The sequence below is a fragment of the Eublepharis macularius genome, chromosome 3 (assembly GCF_028583425.1).
Source record: "Eublepharis macularius isolate TG4126 chromosome 3, MPM_Emac_v1.0, whole genome shotgun sequence".
NCBI classification, from domain to species: domain Eukaryota; kingdom Metazoa; phylum Chordata; class Lepidosauria; order Squamata; family Eublepharidae; genus Eublepharis; species Eublepharis macularius.
In genome coordinates, this window is record NC_072792.1 from 4,971,858 (window position 1) to 4,988,276 (window position 16,419).

General features: G+C 44.0%; 1 protein-coding gene across 2 annotated transcripts in view; it reads left to right on the top strand.

The window, feature by feature from the left end:
- Positions 1-43: 43 nt before the first annotated feature.
- Positions 44-16,419, top strand: part of ELF1 (E74 like ETS transcription factor 1) — a 120,784-nt gene continuing 104,408 nt past the window's right edge. The window contains exon 1 of one of the 2 annotated variants that reach the window (XM_054974178.1): positions 44-126. The gene's annotated coding sequence lies outside the window, so the exon portion shown is untranslated. The remainder of the gene's footprint in view (positions 127-16,419) is intronic. The other variant, XM_054974176.1, reaches the window with a different exon arrangement.

Sequence of the window (16,419 nt, forward strand, 5' to 3'; positions counted from 1 at the left end):
CGAAGGGAGGGGCCCCCGCGTAGGCCCCGCCCAGAGGCCACAGGGAGTGGGGAGGGGAGAGCCCTTCGGCGTGAGGCAGAAGAGCCGCCGCCTGGCCCGCCGGAGAGGGAGGCAGACGGACGGACGGTGGGTCGCGTCCCGCTCCGCGGCGGGCTCCTCCCCTCCCTTCCCCTCCCCTCCCCTCCCGGGAGCCCCCGCCCCGCGCCCCTCCCCTCCGGCGCCCCCGGCCCGCCGCCCCTCGGGAAAGTTTCCTCCGCCCGGAGCGTCGCGGGGGGGGGGGGTGGGGGGTGGAGGGCGGCGCCTGCCCGCCCGCCCGTGACAGGCTGGCTTTCTACGCGCGGGCCAGGCGGCGGGGCCGTCGGGGCGCCCCGGGGCTAGGCCTGGCCGGCGGGTCTCGCACCGGCCCTTGACGGCCCCCGGGCTGGGCCGGGCCGCCTCCTGGCCTCGCTCCTCGGGCAGGCGGCCCCAGAGCGCCCGGCAAGCTGCCCGTGCAGCCCCTTCGAGGCGTAGCGCTGGCTGGCTCGGGGGGCCCCGCCGGCCTGGGAGGCGCCCCGGGGGCGGCTCTCGCTCGTCGGCGGGCCCGGGCGGGGTGGGCGAGGGCCGGGCCGGGCCGGGCTGGGGAGGCTGGGCGGCCGGCCCGGGGTGAGTCACGCCGCCTGCCTGTGGCCCTGCCCGCCGCGGGCTTTCCGCCGAGGGTTGCTCAACTCCTCCAGGCAGCGCCGCCGCCCCGTCTGCTGTGCCGCCCCCTCCGGAGGCGGGTCCCCCCGGAGGGATGCCCGGTGGGCGCGGGGCTTCTGCCTGGCCGCCCGGCCGCCGCCTGCCCGGCTCCTGGACGGGGCTCGAGCCCGGGGGGGGGGCGGCGGGGGCTCAGCGCGCTTCGGCCTTTGGGGGGCGGCTTTGCCTGGCCCGGGTGCAGCCGGGCTGCATTCCCCGCACCCGCGACTCTGCTGGTTGTTAGGAGAGGGCCGGCTGTCCCAACACGTGTAGTGGCCGCCAAGCCAGGAGCTGCCTGGAAACAGGCTGATTTGGGACTCTCCGGCTCGTTCCCGCGGGCGCCTTCGCTTTCTCTCAAGCCCTGCGACTGCAGCCAAGTGTGTGTACCTGCTTGAGGTTGAACTGCTGGGCCTCAGGCGGGCTGAACCAGCTAGAAAGTAAAAGTGTTCGGTTCTCAGATGAACATTTTCGTCTAAAAAAGTGGCTCTTTAACCTTTCAAAGTTTTGTTGTCTTACCTGTTACCCGAGGTTACTTTTCTGGCAAAAAAACTATTGATTTTTTTAGTGGCTCATATTATAACTGTTTGTAATGATACTTTCCCCCAATTTAGATACTGAGTTATGGTCATCCTGAATTTGACTGAAAAAAGGTTCTTGGGAAAACGTAAATGACCAAACAGACAGTCCTCTTAGGCAGCCATTTCATAATAGCAGTGTAACAGTGCCACAGCTTCGCTTGGATCCTGTTTTCAGACCAGTGGCACCTTAGAGACCAACAAGATTGTCAGGGTGCAAGCCTCTGAGAGTCAAAGCTCCCTTCTTCAGGGGAAAAGTATATCTTGGTTGTTGTGGTTTTCCGGGCTGTATTGCCGTGGTCTTGGCATTGTAGTTCCCGATGTTTCGCCAGCAGCTGTGGCTGGCATCTTCAGAGGTGTAGCACCAAAAGACAGAGATCTCTCAGTGTCACAGTGTGGAAAAGGTGTTGGCAGGTCATTTATATCTACTCAGGAGGGGTGGGGTTGAGCTGAGTCATCCTGTAAGGGTTTCCCAGGGTGTGGAATGCTAATGGCGGGAGGCTTCACTGTATCCTGAGGAGGTTCTTTTGCATATGGATTGGTGCTTGATGTGCTAATCTTCTCTGCAGGGCTATTGTCGAGTATAGAGTGTTTTGTTAGCCTGGTGTTTTTGAGAACTGGAAACCATGCTCTGTTCATTCTTAAGGTTTCTTCTTTCCTGTTGAAGTTTTGCTTATGCTTGTGAATTTCAATGGCTTCCCTGTGCAGTCTGACAAAGTAGTTGGAAGTGTTGTCCAGTATTTTGGTGTCCTGGAATAAGACCACGGCAACACAGCCCGGAAAACCCACAACAACCATCGTTCTCTGGCCGTGAAAGCCTTCGACAATATAAAGTATATCTTGTTCCTTGTTAGAATCTGTAGTGACCCACTACTGCCCGCCAACATGGAATGCCGCCGTGTGAACCAGGGCTAGAATGGAAGGAATCATTCCATATGTCTCACCACATATACACAAACACAACACGGAAGACACATACATCGCACTTTCACTTGTGTGAATCACTGTGCTGAACCCCATGAGAGCCCTATAACTACCATACTTAAAGGAGGCCTGCGTTTAAATCCTCTTCTATTATACAGACTGTTTTAACAGGGGGGATGCACCGGGAGGAAAGATGGGTGTTGAGTCACTTCCACAGCTCCTTTGGGAGAGAGAACCCAGGGAAAAAGAATGGCCACCCAGATAAGGTTCGTACTCTGAAGGGGAAATAAAGGCTTCTTCCGCTGTCATTTTTACAAGGCAGGCGGGATGGGCAGGGAGAAGATGCAGCCATGCCGTTGCACAGAAACAGCCATACTGGGAGAAACCACTGAGAAAGGAGCTAGGCATTTTACGGTCCTGCTGTTGGGAGAATCTAAAGTTTAGGCAAAGCATGACCACCTGTGAACTGAGTCTCATATGTCATACGGAAACTCTGTAATCATAAAGCCTAAATATGTAATATTTCTAAAAATTCTGAAGCCACAGGAGAAAAAAATGTTTCTCCCCATTTTTCAGAAAGAAACTCAAATTTTGGAAAACATAAACATGGAAATAATATATATGCAATACTTACCTTTCCAATGGTCATAGATGCAGAGAAGTTAGCCGTGTTAGTCTGTGGTAGCAAAATCAAAAAGAGTCCAGTAGCACCTTTAAGACTAACCAACTTTATTGTAGCATAAGCTTTCGAGAATCACAGTTCCCTTCATCAGATGCATCTGACGAAGAGAACTTGATTCTCGAAAGCTTATGCTAAAATAAAATTGGTTAGTCTTAAAGGTGCTACTGGACTCTTTTTGATTTTGTTACCTTTCCAATGAATCTACGTTTATTTTGCTTACTGAACAACAGAAAATGCATCATTTATAACCTAGCGTATAAAACTGAACTATTTAGCATATTTATGGAATCAAAACAGCAGGATTTGAGTCCATTGGCACCTTAGAGACCAACAAAATTGTTTTCAGGGTATGAGCATTCGAGGGTCAGAGCTCCCTTTTCCAGATGCCTGTTCTATCGCAGAACAATACGACCACCCATGTAAAATTATGGAAATAAAAGCATTTCTGCAGTCCATATTGTTAATTGAATGTCCCAGCTGTTGATCGTATTGATTTGCAGTATGTAATCTTCCTTGAGACTCATGTAATAATGTAAATTAAAAAATATAAAAGTCAATATTTGCCAGGCACAGTGTCATTTTCACTGCTACTGCTCTCTGCTGATGAATGAGTTAGCATGCAGTTAGCATTTCGCCAAAGGTTTCCTCATGAGTAGTGAATCTACTCTCATACTCAGCTGATCTGTGTACCTGAGTGGAAGATGACCCCCCCCCTTTTTTAAGAAAGTCGAAAGGTTTTTTTAAAAAAGCCATCTTCCTTTTAAGTAAATGTACACATCTTGAGTAAAACCTTGTATTTCATTTCACTCATTGTTTTTTAGCACCCCCCCCCCCCGGCGTTTCTCATTTTTTCCAGTGGAAAAATTGAAAAACGCCTCAAGATTTTTTCATGATGTACATTTTGAGTATGAAAATCCTTTTTAATTTTTAAAAATTTTTATGACTTTTTTCTTCAAAACTTTAAATAACAGTATACAACTAACAATGAACTATATACAACATGAAAAGGTTAAATATGCTTAGGAAGAGATAGCAAATTACATGACTAGTGATCTAACCGTATCTTTACTGTACATAAATACTTATTCAGGTTACACAAATAAAACTATGAATATATGGGTCAGAGGTATATGATTGCCTATCCTTGCTCAAAAAAAGTTGATTGGTATTGCGGGTTATCAGTGAATTGGAGGCAGTCAACTATTTTATCCATGATAAAAATGTCACACAATTTTTTGTTCCAGCTCAATAGAGATAGCAGTTTTTCTTATTTCCAGGTTGTTGCTAGGAGCACTTTTTGCTGCTTGCAAGCATTGTGAAAATCACGTTTTTTCTGATGGGGTCTTCTCAGAGGCATAGGAAGAGGATTGCTTCAGGATGTTTAGGGATTGCATTCCCAGTTATTTTTTAAATTCTTGTTATAGTCAAATCCCGGTATAGTTGGACTTTGGGACACGTCCACCATTAGTGAATGTAGTCTCCAGCTAAACCACATGGCTTCCAGAAAAGTGGGAGTATTTTCGTGTTGACATGGTGAAGTTGAAGGGGTGTCATATACCATCTTGCCATTAATTTAAAAGATGTCATTTTAATATTAATTGCTTTGCACTGTAGAGTCTTTCCTGACCAAATTGCGTCCCATTGGGTTTCTGACAAAGTAATATTGCAATCCCTGTTCCATTTAAATTGATATTTTGGAGGGATGTGATTTTCCTTTAAGTTTAAAATATTATAGATTCTTGCTATTAAGCCTTTATGTTGTGACTGAAAGCGTTTGAGCAAGTATTCAAAATCAGTTAATGTACATTTCAATAGGGTTTTAAATAAAGTTCCCTCTAGCAAATGTTTAAGTTGTAAGTACTGGAACCATAGGATTGTAAAATCAAAAAGAGTCCAGTAGCACCTTTAAGACTAACCAATTTTATTGTAGCAATAGCTTTCGAGAATCAAGTTCTCTTCGTCAGATGCATGATCCGAACCGATCCGAATCAAGTTCTCTTTGTCAGATGCATGATCTGAACCGGATCATGCATCTGACGAAGAGAACTTGATTCTCGAAAGCTTATGCTACAATAAAATTGGTTAGTCTTAAAGGTGCTACTGGACTCTTTTTGATTTTGCTACTACAGACTAACACGGCTAACTCCTCTGGATCTATGACCACAGGATTGTAATACTTGTATCTTTTTCTAGTTGTGATTTATCCAAAAGGATACCCTGTTTGGATATATCTACAATTCTTGTTTTGTCAAGTTTCCTCGATGTTTTAAAAGACTGTAAGTCCATACCAGGTTGAAACCACGATTGACCAAGAAAAGACAGTAACAGTGAGATGCTTGGAGCTAAATATTTTTTCTCTCTGTCCCATATTTTTAGAGTGGTGTTGAGAAATGGGTTGAGATAGATTTGAGGTGGTCTGTTTTTCGGGTGTGTACATATTGTATCTTTTATGTCTTTAGGGTAGATATGTGAGGTCTCAATATGGATCCAATCCAAATTTTCAGAGGATCTTAATATCGCTTCTATGTTTGCTAATTGGGAGGCTTCGTAGTAGAAAACCCTTTCCTGAAGAAAAATCTCTCCCATTCAAAACCAGAAAATGATTCATGGAAGGTTTTTTCCCCATGGCCTCCCATGTTTTTTGTCAAAAAAAATGGGGGGAGGAGACATTGGGAAAAGGGGGAAGACCCCCTCCCATTTCCCCTCCCCTCCAGTTGTTCACATCTGTAATACAGCCATAGAGGCACAGGGGCGTGTGGAATCTCCCATTATCCATGATCACAAAATGAGGCATATACACAAGACTGTAAGTGTGTGGAGGGGCAGGGGTCTATCGGGCACAGAACCCCTGGTTCAAACCAGCCCTGGGTCACTGACAGAAGGTCCTTTCAAAGGTAAACCTGGGAGATTGTCAGAACCAGTCAGTGCTGATGTAGTGAATCTCCCATGCTTATTAGGTTTGATTACCTGTGCCTGATAGGAATTATCGGAGCAGGCTTTTTCTGTTTCCTTTCCATTCATCCCTTTCCTATCCATTCCTTTTCATGTCAGGTGGCCTGACTGTGTGGTTTGTCACATGAGACAGTGGTAGGGAATTGTGAGCCCTTCAGAACCTGCCCCGTCTCCTGTGCTGGAGCCAAAGGATCCGAAAGAGGATGGAGTGATCCTTGGTCACACAGGTTCTTGTTGCTAGTAGTACTGCAAACCTTCCTTCATGGAAATGGGGAACATAAATGAGTCTATACCTGTTGGAGGGCTGCTTAGGAAGAGTCAAGAGAGGCAGGAACAGTAACAGTTAACGGCCAGCATCTCTGGCAAAGAGCATCTGAGCTCAAGAGTTCAGAGGAAGGTGGTAAGCAAGCAAATAATAGTGGCACACTAGGTGCTGTTCTTATTCCTGCGTCTCATTTCCCCTGCCCAGCAGTTGACCGTATTTTGGGATTTGGGTGTTGAAAATGATAGTGTAGTTACTGAGAGAAAACTCCTTCCTGCTGTGAAACTGTGTCCACAGTTTATGCTGGTCTCTGTGGTCAGGGGTCTGATCTTTCACGGGCCGTGAGTTGTTGGCCAACCAAAACAGTGGTTAGAGTGGAGTGCTTGGTGCTCACCCAGAAAGATGGTAGTGCTCCATGTTGCTGTCCCTGGCATATGACAGGAGGTTACCTCCATTCTCTGCGGAAGAGACTGGAAGGAGAACCTGTTGTTAAGCCAGCAGTCAGTAACCACATATTTCATGGTGCGGGGGCGGGGGGGGGGACATACCTGGGCGACATCTGCAGGCTTACCGTCCTCCCTTCGTTGCCTCCCCAGTTGGGACAGAGACTCCTGTGGGTTGCTTGTGCTTCTTAGGTTTATCAACATTGGCGCTTGGTGCAGAGTGCTCACTTGGGCAGTGTGCCCCTTTCCCTGGTGTTCTCATTAGCAGTGTGACTGCTGGCGTGCACAGCACAAGGCCAGAGTGATGTGGCCACTTGCCCTGTTAGCTGAGAGGTGGGTGGCTTGTTGGGTGTTCATATTCTGCTGTGAGTGTGTTTGTCATTGGCTTCAAAGTTAGCTGAAACCAGAGCAGTGTCAGTGAATGATAGCCAGGGGGTCAGTTATTATGCCTCTCCGTTAAGTTCAGTGGCTCTTCTACCACCTCTTTTGCTAGCATCGTGTTAAGCTGTTGTGAGGGGTAGTACCTGGAGCCCTGCATAGGACTTGAGTTACATGCATGATTGTGCAGATCCAAGGCGGACTTGGGAGAAAAAGTCACATGGAGTTAGGCCTTAAGGTCTGGAGGGATTCAAGGTACCCATTTCGTCTCCTAGTGTTGCCTAGCCCTGCTCTGTAGATTGACAGAGTTATGCCACTGTAATGTTGCACCAGCAGCATGGCACTGTGCCTCCAGAAGAGTGCCATGCTGCCAGCATCGAGGCCCGGTAGCAAAGTATACCGTGGGGCTACCATTAGAAACAAAAGGTAGAGCTACTGTGCAAGCAGCTGTTGCCACAACACTTGAAGACATCAACCAGCATGTGGTGATGGCAAGAATGTATTAAAGATGTCATAGAGCCCACCTCCTCCCACACAGGTTTCACCAGTGGACTACGAGGAAGAGCCCAGAGCACCTTCCCTGGTCCCCGCCTCTTGTAACCTAGATGGCACCTGCAGCTGCTAGCTACAGAGCTCTCTTCATGGGTTGCATTCCTTAGCAGCCCAAACAAAGCCAGCCAGCAAAGAGAATCTCCTATATAGAACTGCAGAGGGGAATGCACCGGATCATCGGGCTCATCCACATCTCTTGTTTGTGAGATCCGTAAGATATGGGGAAACGGTATAGCTCAGTCCTTTTTTTAAGGCTCTTAATAACTTAGAGGGAGTATTGCCTCGTCATTTTGGGACTCTATGTCAGTTAATCTTTGAGTGATTAGAGCTTTTTGCTTTGTTGAGCCCCATGTCAAACAGGGCTTCTGGGTCCAGGCCAATCAATTTTATCAGCTATCTTTGAGCACCATATAGGATAAGGGCCGGAAGCTAACAGCAAACCCTTCAGTTCAAGATGAATTCTTAGCCAGTAATAAATGACATGTTCCCAGATTTTTAATTTGACTTTGCGCAAACCAGCTTCTTGTCTAAGAATAACGTTAGAGGTACATCTAGGTGTGTTAAATAGAGATCTAAGAAATTTAGATTGGACCATTTCAAGGATCTTAACATTGGCGGTTAGTCCCATTTGTGATCCGTATAAGAGTCGAGTTAAGGATTTTGTTTGAAATAGTTTCAAGGCCTCAGGTATAAAACCCTGATCGAGTGTCTCCCCTGCCCATGTACCTCTGCTCCGTTTTCTCCCAGTCCTAAAATGTAGATATATTTTACCTTGTAAAAATCAAAGTGCTTGGTTGCCTAAGGCTTGTAGTTGCCAAAGCTTGTAGTAATTGTAATTAGCCTGTCTGTTTTAGCAAATTTCTAAACTGCTTTAGCTTTTAAAGAATGCTTAAAGAAGCTAACAAAATAAAGCCCAGGGTATAGTATCTGGATGAAAACAATTTTAGTTAAAAAAAAAGATGTCGGATATATCAGTTTACTAAAGACATTTTTTTAAGTTATGCATATTTTTAAAAAAGATTTCTATGCCACCTTTCCACTCAAATAGGGTCCACAAGGTTGTGAACAACAAAACGTTAAAGTATTTTTGAACATTAAAACAGCATTAAAAATAATATATAACATAATTCAGTAAAAAAACAACACCAAAACCAGGGTGGAGGGCCATTTACAGTTACTGGGGGTGTGCCAAACAAAACAAAAAAAGGTCTCCACCCGCTGGTGGAAGACCGTCATAGAGGAAGAGAGAAATAAAGATAAAGGTATAAGAAAGCAATTGGGGAAGTTGGTTTGATGTTTACGATAATTCTTGTTCAGAAGACTGCAGCCATACTATAAATTAAGTGCTTGAGTATACCAATACATGTTGAAATTTGGTGACCGACAGTGAAATTTTGTGTAAAAGTACTCTAGTCTAAACCTATTGAAAACTCTGCATAGGATTGACTGCCACCTAGTGTACAGAGGTATGTAACCATATGTTACATAATGTGTATTAAAACGCACATTCTCAATTACAATTTATTATGGACAGGTGTGAATAGTGCATTTACTAGCTAGCGAAATACTAAAATAGATGCTGGACCATCTGTGTCGCTAATTAAAATGATTTGTAACTTCCTTGGGCATATTTGGTGTAAATGAGCAAGTAATTATTGTCCCTTCTAAGAACAAAATTGATCATAAACTTTATTGTTGTAGTAATGGTGGTTTGCATAGTTTGTGAAATATTTTACTGAGACTGACTCTGAATATAGTCCAAAAATAAATCGGAGACAGCATTAACTGCCTGTCACAAATGATTGTGAAACTTTCCTATAAAACTAGTTGTCTACTAGTATCCATTTGTTCTTCCGCTTCTTTATAGTATTATCAAATATATATGCATCTATCTAGTTATCCTAGATAGAAATTTACATATGTACTCACCCATACATGTACAGCAGTTGCAGTTAAACCTTTGTATAATGAATGACTTCAACATATTAGTCAACCATGTAGGTACAGCTAACAGATACTTGTATAAAACCCTTCTTAGATTGTATGTCCATATCTTAAAATGATTTTGTGAAGATATACCTCTGTTGACCTGATATTACACAAATCTAAATAGATAATAAAGAGCAGCATACTTTAAAGCCTGATATTCTACATGCCACATGACTAATGGATTGTAACCAAAAGGCTGATGTGAACATTTGATGGCAGCAGCCTTTAATGATCTTATATTTCCCAGATAGACATTCGATTGCACCAACCTGGCTCTCTTAAAGGCTAGTATTGGACAAGCCCAGATGGGAAGTAGATAGTGCTGACCCAAAAGAAAAATAGTGGTTTATAAAAGTCTTAACATTTCTCACATACAAAAAGACATGAGAAAGCAATATTTCTTGGAATGAAGATCAATAAGGTTGTCATTGTTATGGTCTCTGACCGCAAATAAATTCATTCATTCAATAATGAATATGTCTGGATGCATGATAGATAGCAGCAGTCTATAGAAGTTCAGTATTGCTCAAGCTCTGTTATTTCGCAAATATCAGTAATTGTGTCCAAAATTTCAAAAAACTTATGCATCACAGAGAATTGTGCAATTACTGTTTATCCATCTTCTTGGAAATATTCTTTTGAGAGCCCAGAGAGGAACAACAGTAAGAGCAACAGGTCTCTTCCTCCCCCTGCCCCTTTCTATTTGGAATACAGGTTCAGGATGTCTTACAAAGAATTTAGAGCTTCTGTTGTACACCATGGAAGCCTTTTGACATCACCTGTGCTGTAACATGCGTTTCCATAGTTAGGTACCAGTTCAGTAATAGTCAATTTAATGGTGTGGAGGTAGTTAATTTAAAGTTATAGTTAATATTTAATTTGGTTTGGGAGGAAAAATGCTGTTTACATTTTAGACACCACTGCTGTTTCTGAGGGTACCCAGATTTTGTGGGTTTTGTCATCCATGTAGGGCCAGCCAATTAACAATTCGACACAGCAGTGATGTGTTTTTGCAAGCTGAATGTAATACTTTACATATCTGCAGGAATGGACTCTGGCTCATGAAACTTTATGCCACAATAAATTCTTGAGTTGTTAAGGTCACTGTCAGTTCTTGGGATGGCAGTCCATGACAGATAGATCCCCAAACCCCTCACAGCAAATACTCCAGGGTCTTGGTCGAAAAGGTTTTATTATAGAGATCCAAATAAGTTCACAGGTACTTCCAAAGATGAATAGGATTGGCAGGAACGAGAATACAAGCGTATGCACTTTGATACAAGGAGCAGGATTCCTCCTCTCCTGGGGCAGTTATCAATAAGGCGCGAAAGTCCCAATTCTCGTGAGAAACACAATAGAGAAAGCCAGAAGATTACAAGGTATTTGACTCCCACTGTCTCTTGCGAAGAGTTACATTTTAGTACAAGGTCAGTAAGCAGGCTTCAGAGATAACAGTCTCAACATTAGATGCAGAGGAGTTAGCCGTGTTAGTCTGTGGTAGCAAAATCAAAAAGAGTCCAGTAGCACCTTTAAGACTAACCAATTTTATTGTAGCATAAGCTTTCGAGAATCAAGTTCTCTTCGTCAGATGCATGGTACAGAAACTGGTCAAATATAGAAGAGGAGGAGAGAGAAGATGCAGTTAGGGGGGGAGAGGGATGGAACCAAATCATTCCTTTGCTAGTAAATGTAAACATCTTCTCTTGGTATGGAGATTAATTGGCTTGTGTGAGGCTTCAAAGGAGTTTGCCATGTTGGTTTGTAGCAGCAAAACAACCAGACCATCCAATTCCAATGTAGTATAAGCCTTCAATAACCACAGCTCTCCCCGTCAGATGCATCTGACAAAGAGAACTGTGGTCCCCGGAAGCCCACGCCAGGTGCCACTGGGCTCCCTCAGACCCCGCCTCTGGTAAAGGAAATCTGTTACCTGTGATAATGTGATAACCATTCATAGTCCCTATTCAGTCCCAGCTTGACAGAGTCAAATTTGCATATGAATTCCAATTCAGCAGCCTCCCATTGGATTTTGTTTTTGAAAGGTTTCTGTTGAACTACAGCAACCTTTAAGTCTTTGATGGAATGTCCTGGTAGATTTAAGTGTTCTTCCACTGGTTTCTGGATGTTGATATTTCTAATGTCAGATTTGTGTCCATTTATTCTTTTGCGTAGAGGTTGGCTCGTTTGTCCAATGTACAGAGCAGAAGGACATTGTTGGCACATGAGGGCATATATCAGATTGGAGGATGAGCAGCTGTAAGAGCCAGAGACAGTGTAGTTGATGCCATTGGGTCCTGTAATTGTATTCCCTGGGTAGATATGGGGGCAGAGCTGGCATCTGGGTCTGTTGCAGGGCCTGGTACCTGTGCTGGTGACTCTGCTGGCCGATTCATGGTTGTGAGTGAGAAGTTGTTTAAGGTTGGGGGGCTGTCTGTAGGCAAGGAAAGGTCTTCCACCCAGGGCTTCTGAGAGAGAGGTATCATTTTCCAGGATGGGTTGTAGCTCACTGATGATACGTTGGATGGGTTTGAGCTGGGAACTATAGGTGACAACCAGTGGTGTTCTGTTGTTAGTTCCTTTAGGTTTGTCCTGGAGCAGACTGTTTCTGGGTACTAGTCTGGCCCTGTTGATTTGTTTCTTCACTTCATTTGGTGGGTACTGTAGTCCCAAAAATGCTTGTTGTAAATCTCTTAAGTGTGAGTCTCGGTCGAGAGCATTGGAGCAGATACGGTTGTAACGTAAGGCTTGGCTGTAGACAATAGACCGAGTGGTATGTTTAGGGTGGTAGCTGGAGGCATGTAAATATGAGTATCGGTCTGTTGGTTTCCGGTATAAGGTGGTATTTATTCGTCCATTATGTAGTTGTACAGTGGTGTCCAGGCAGTGTACCTGTTGTGTAGAGTGGTCCAGGCTTAGGTTGATAGTAGGCTGAAAGTTATTGAAGTCCTGATGAAATCTCTCAAGGGCTTCCTTCACATGGGTCCAAATGATGCAGATGTCATCCAGGAATCTTAAGTATAATAGTGGTTCCAGTGGATGGGAGCTGAGGAAGCGTTGCTCCAAGTCCGCCATGAATATGTTAGCATATTGTGGTGCCATGCGTGTGCCCATGGCTGTGCCATTAATCTGTAGATATAAGTTTTCACCAAATTCGAAGTAATTGTGAGTGAGTACGAAGTGACAAAGTTCAGTGGCGAGGTGTGCTGTGGTTTTGTCCGGGATAATATTCCTTATGGCTAGCAGTCCATCCGCATGTGGGATATTGGTGTATAAAGCCTCCACATCCATGGTTGCTAGGATGGTGTCATCTGGTAGGTTGTCAATGGACTGTATTTTCCTGAGGAAGTCAGTGGTGTCCCGTAAATAGCTGGGTGTGCTAGTGGCATAGGGCCTGAGGATAGAGTCCATGTATCCTGAGACTCCTACTGTGATAGTGTCTCTTCCTGAGACAACCGGGTTACCCGGTTTATGGATTTTGGGTAGTAGGTAGAATTTTCCTGGTCGTGGTTCCTGGGGTGTGTCCGTATGGATGCATTCTTGTATGTCCACGGGGAGAGTCTTTAATATTTTATTGAGTTCTCTTTTGTATTGCTCCGTAGGATCAGCAGGTAGTATTTTATAGAATGTTGTATTGGAGAGTTGTCTTTCTGCTTCTTGTAAGTAGGTAGGTATCACAGGTAACAGATTTCCTTTACAGAGGCGGGGTCTGGGGGAGCCCAGTGGCACCTGGCGTGGGCTTCCGGGGACCACAGTTCTCTTTGTCAGATGCATCTGACGGGGAGAGCTGTGGTTATCGAAGGCTTATACTACATTGGAATTGGATGGTCTGGCTGTTTTGCTGCTACAAACCAACACGGCAAACTCCTTTGAAGCCTCACACAAGCCAATTAATCTCCATACCAAGAGGAGGTGTTTACATTTACTAGCAAAGGAATGTTTTGGTTACATCCCTCTCCCCCCCTAACTGCATCTTCTCTCCCCTCCTCTTCTATATTTGACCAGTTTCTGTACCATGCATCTGACGAAGAGAACTTGATTCTCGAAAGCTTATGCTACAATAAAATTGGTTAGTCTCAACATTTAGTACTTTTGGTTTTAGGCAAGCTCGAGATGGCATGAATATAATGGTCACAATACATGAGCATAATAAGAGAGCATATAGCTACACAGTATGATCAAATCAATACAGGGAACAGAGAACATATGAATGGCATGGATGAATGGTATGCAGACATGACATTCACAGATATCAAGGGGAAAGCATGTAAAACCATGGAACAACAAATACTTTAAATGCATCAGGACAAAAAGATACATTAGAAACTTTTTCAGTGTGTGTGTGCCTGTGTGTCTGTCTATAGTTTTTTAATGTGGTAATTGTTTTCAGCATGTTAAAAAACAATACAAGGTTTTAAATTTAGCATCGCTATAAATATATCGAACACGTAGTGCGATTAAAAACTTATGCAGGCTGATGGGGAATTTGTACAAATGTATCATAGAATACAAGTTTGGCAATCTTCCTGTTTCAGGGCAGAACCTCTTATTACAGGGCTATGAAGATAGATCAGCAAGATTTCTTAATCTAGTTAGCACCTTAAGGGAGCTAGGACTTGTGCAGTGTCCATCCAGTTAAATCAGTCCACTTTTGCTCCAGAAAGTGGCCATTTCCTAGCTTGTAAAAGCGAATGAAGCTTTTCTAGCAATTGACCTTGACGTTGTGAAATACAATTGAAGAAGTTAGTCTTATGGTTGAAGGCTAGTTCAGAAGTAGACTGATTGTGAATGCTGTTGCATGTTGTGGTTTGGAAGTGAGCCTTGAGCTCATGCACACCTTCCTCCCTTCAGTCATGCTAGCCTCTTCAGGGTGCATGAATCCCCAAAGAACAAGAGGGCACACCACACTGTAAGGCCGATGTGGCAAAGCAACGGAAGTTAGAAAATTGGCTTTTTAATATACAGCTGATAATGCCTGTCTGCTCATTGACATCTGAAGGTTTTTGGAGGAGTTCTAAGCACCATGTGCTAAGCTTCTTGTTGACCGTATTCTGTTTACACGTCATGCATTTGAAGTGGACAACATGAGTCCTGGTAATAGGCAGTTGCTTACATCAGACTGCTCTGTTGCAACATCTGTTGCTGCCTTAGGAAAGGATGTTAGCTTGATGCCATGAAAAGTGCTTTAGAAATCTCAGTATATGGATGGGTTCCCTGAAGAACTGCCTTGGACTGTGAAATTCTGCAAGCTGCCTGTGAAATTCTGCAAGCTGCCTGTGGTGGTTCAGATGACATACTAAGCAGAATGGCCCATCTTTTATGGCATAAATCCCAGTTCATATTTCTCTGTAGTCTGGTAGAGTTGCCTGGAGCCCAGGACTGTGTACTTGGCTCTACCTTTCATCCTTGCAACAACGCTGTGAGGTAGCAGAGAGCTTGCCTGGCTGACACAAGATCATCTGCTGAGCTTAATTGTAACGTGGTGCTTGAGGAGAGTTTTATGGATACCATGGACAAAGACAAATCAGTGAGTTCTAGATCAAGTCAAGCCTGAATTCTCCCTAGAAGCCAAAATGATAAAACAGGCTATTGTACTTTGGTCACATCATGAGAAGACAAGACTCATTGGAAAAGGCAATAATGCTAGGAAAAATAGAAGGCATCAGGAAAAGAGGAAGACCCAACATGAGATGGCTTGACTCGATAAAAGAAGCCACGTCCTTCAGCTTGCAAGATCCTAGCAAGGCTGTTAATGAGAGGACATTTTGGAGGTCTTCATTCATAGGGTTGCCATAAGTCAGAAGTGACATGATGCCATGTAACACATGCACACACATATACCACATTGTTTTTTAAAAAGTATTTTGTTGTAAACGTTAACAAACTTCCATAACGGGAAGAAAAACAGAATTTAAAAACCCCTCTGAATGTCCCATACCAAGTTCTCCTGAGCTGAATTTATGAATTGGAGCAAAATTACTTGGAAAGTTTTCATCTCCAGTAGGAAACTGCCTAGTTTCTCGCACTGAGATCCTGTTAGAGTTGCTGGCTATTCTTCCACGAGTGGAACAGACAAAACGAAAACATATATATATTAGGGTTATAGTCATGGAGATCGGCATAGGGAAGCTCAGAGCTCCTCTAAAATATTTAAGGACTTTCCCCTGATTTTTCAGGTTTCATTAAATTCTGCTATGTTATGTTTAGAAGGATAAAGGACAGCTACTAGCAGTTTTCTACTCAGTTATTCCATAAGAAGTTAGCCAGTTCCTGCCCTCTGATAATGGGCTGATTTATTTATTTGGGAGATTTAAATGCCTTCTCTACAGAGTCTTCCTCAAGGAGGGTTACAATTAAAACCGTAAAGTATCAGTATAGAAACAAACCCCAAACCATAAAAACAGCATAAACCTAGCCATAAAAACAACAATCAGATCAGAGGTAGACCATAAAATGACTGGAAAGATAAAATCTCTAATTAAAAGCCAGAGTAAAAAGAATTTTTTTAGCCTGGTGCCTGAAAGACATTGAGGTCAGGTGAACCTCAAGGTGGAGAGTATTCCAAAGGCGAGGTGCCACCACTGGAAATGCCCTGTCTCATGAGTGATGAGCAAAGGCTGCAGTCCTAAGAATAATTTCCCGGGAGTAAGCTTCATTGATTAAAATTGGAATTAGTACTGAGTAGACCTGTTGAGGATTGCTGTCAAAGGGAAGTAGGATTGTCCTGTTTAATCTCCCTCTGTTGTGCCTACTGACAATGAAGAAGACGGTGGGACAATCCCTCCACACTTTGATCACTGGAGGGGTAGGGTATAGGCCGAGCTTTCTTGTCAATTCTTTGCTCTGTACCCGCTTTCTTGGTTTATGGAGTACATACTTGGTTTTTTTCCGTTTAGGAAGAAATTGATTGACAAAAGGCATTTATTTCTCTGGCTTAAAAACAGCTTGGTA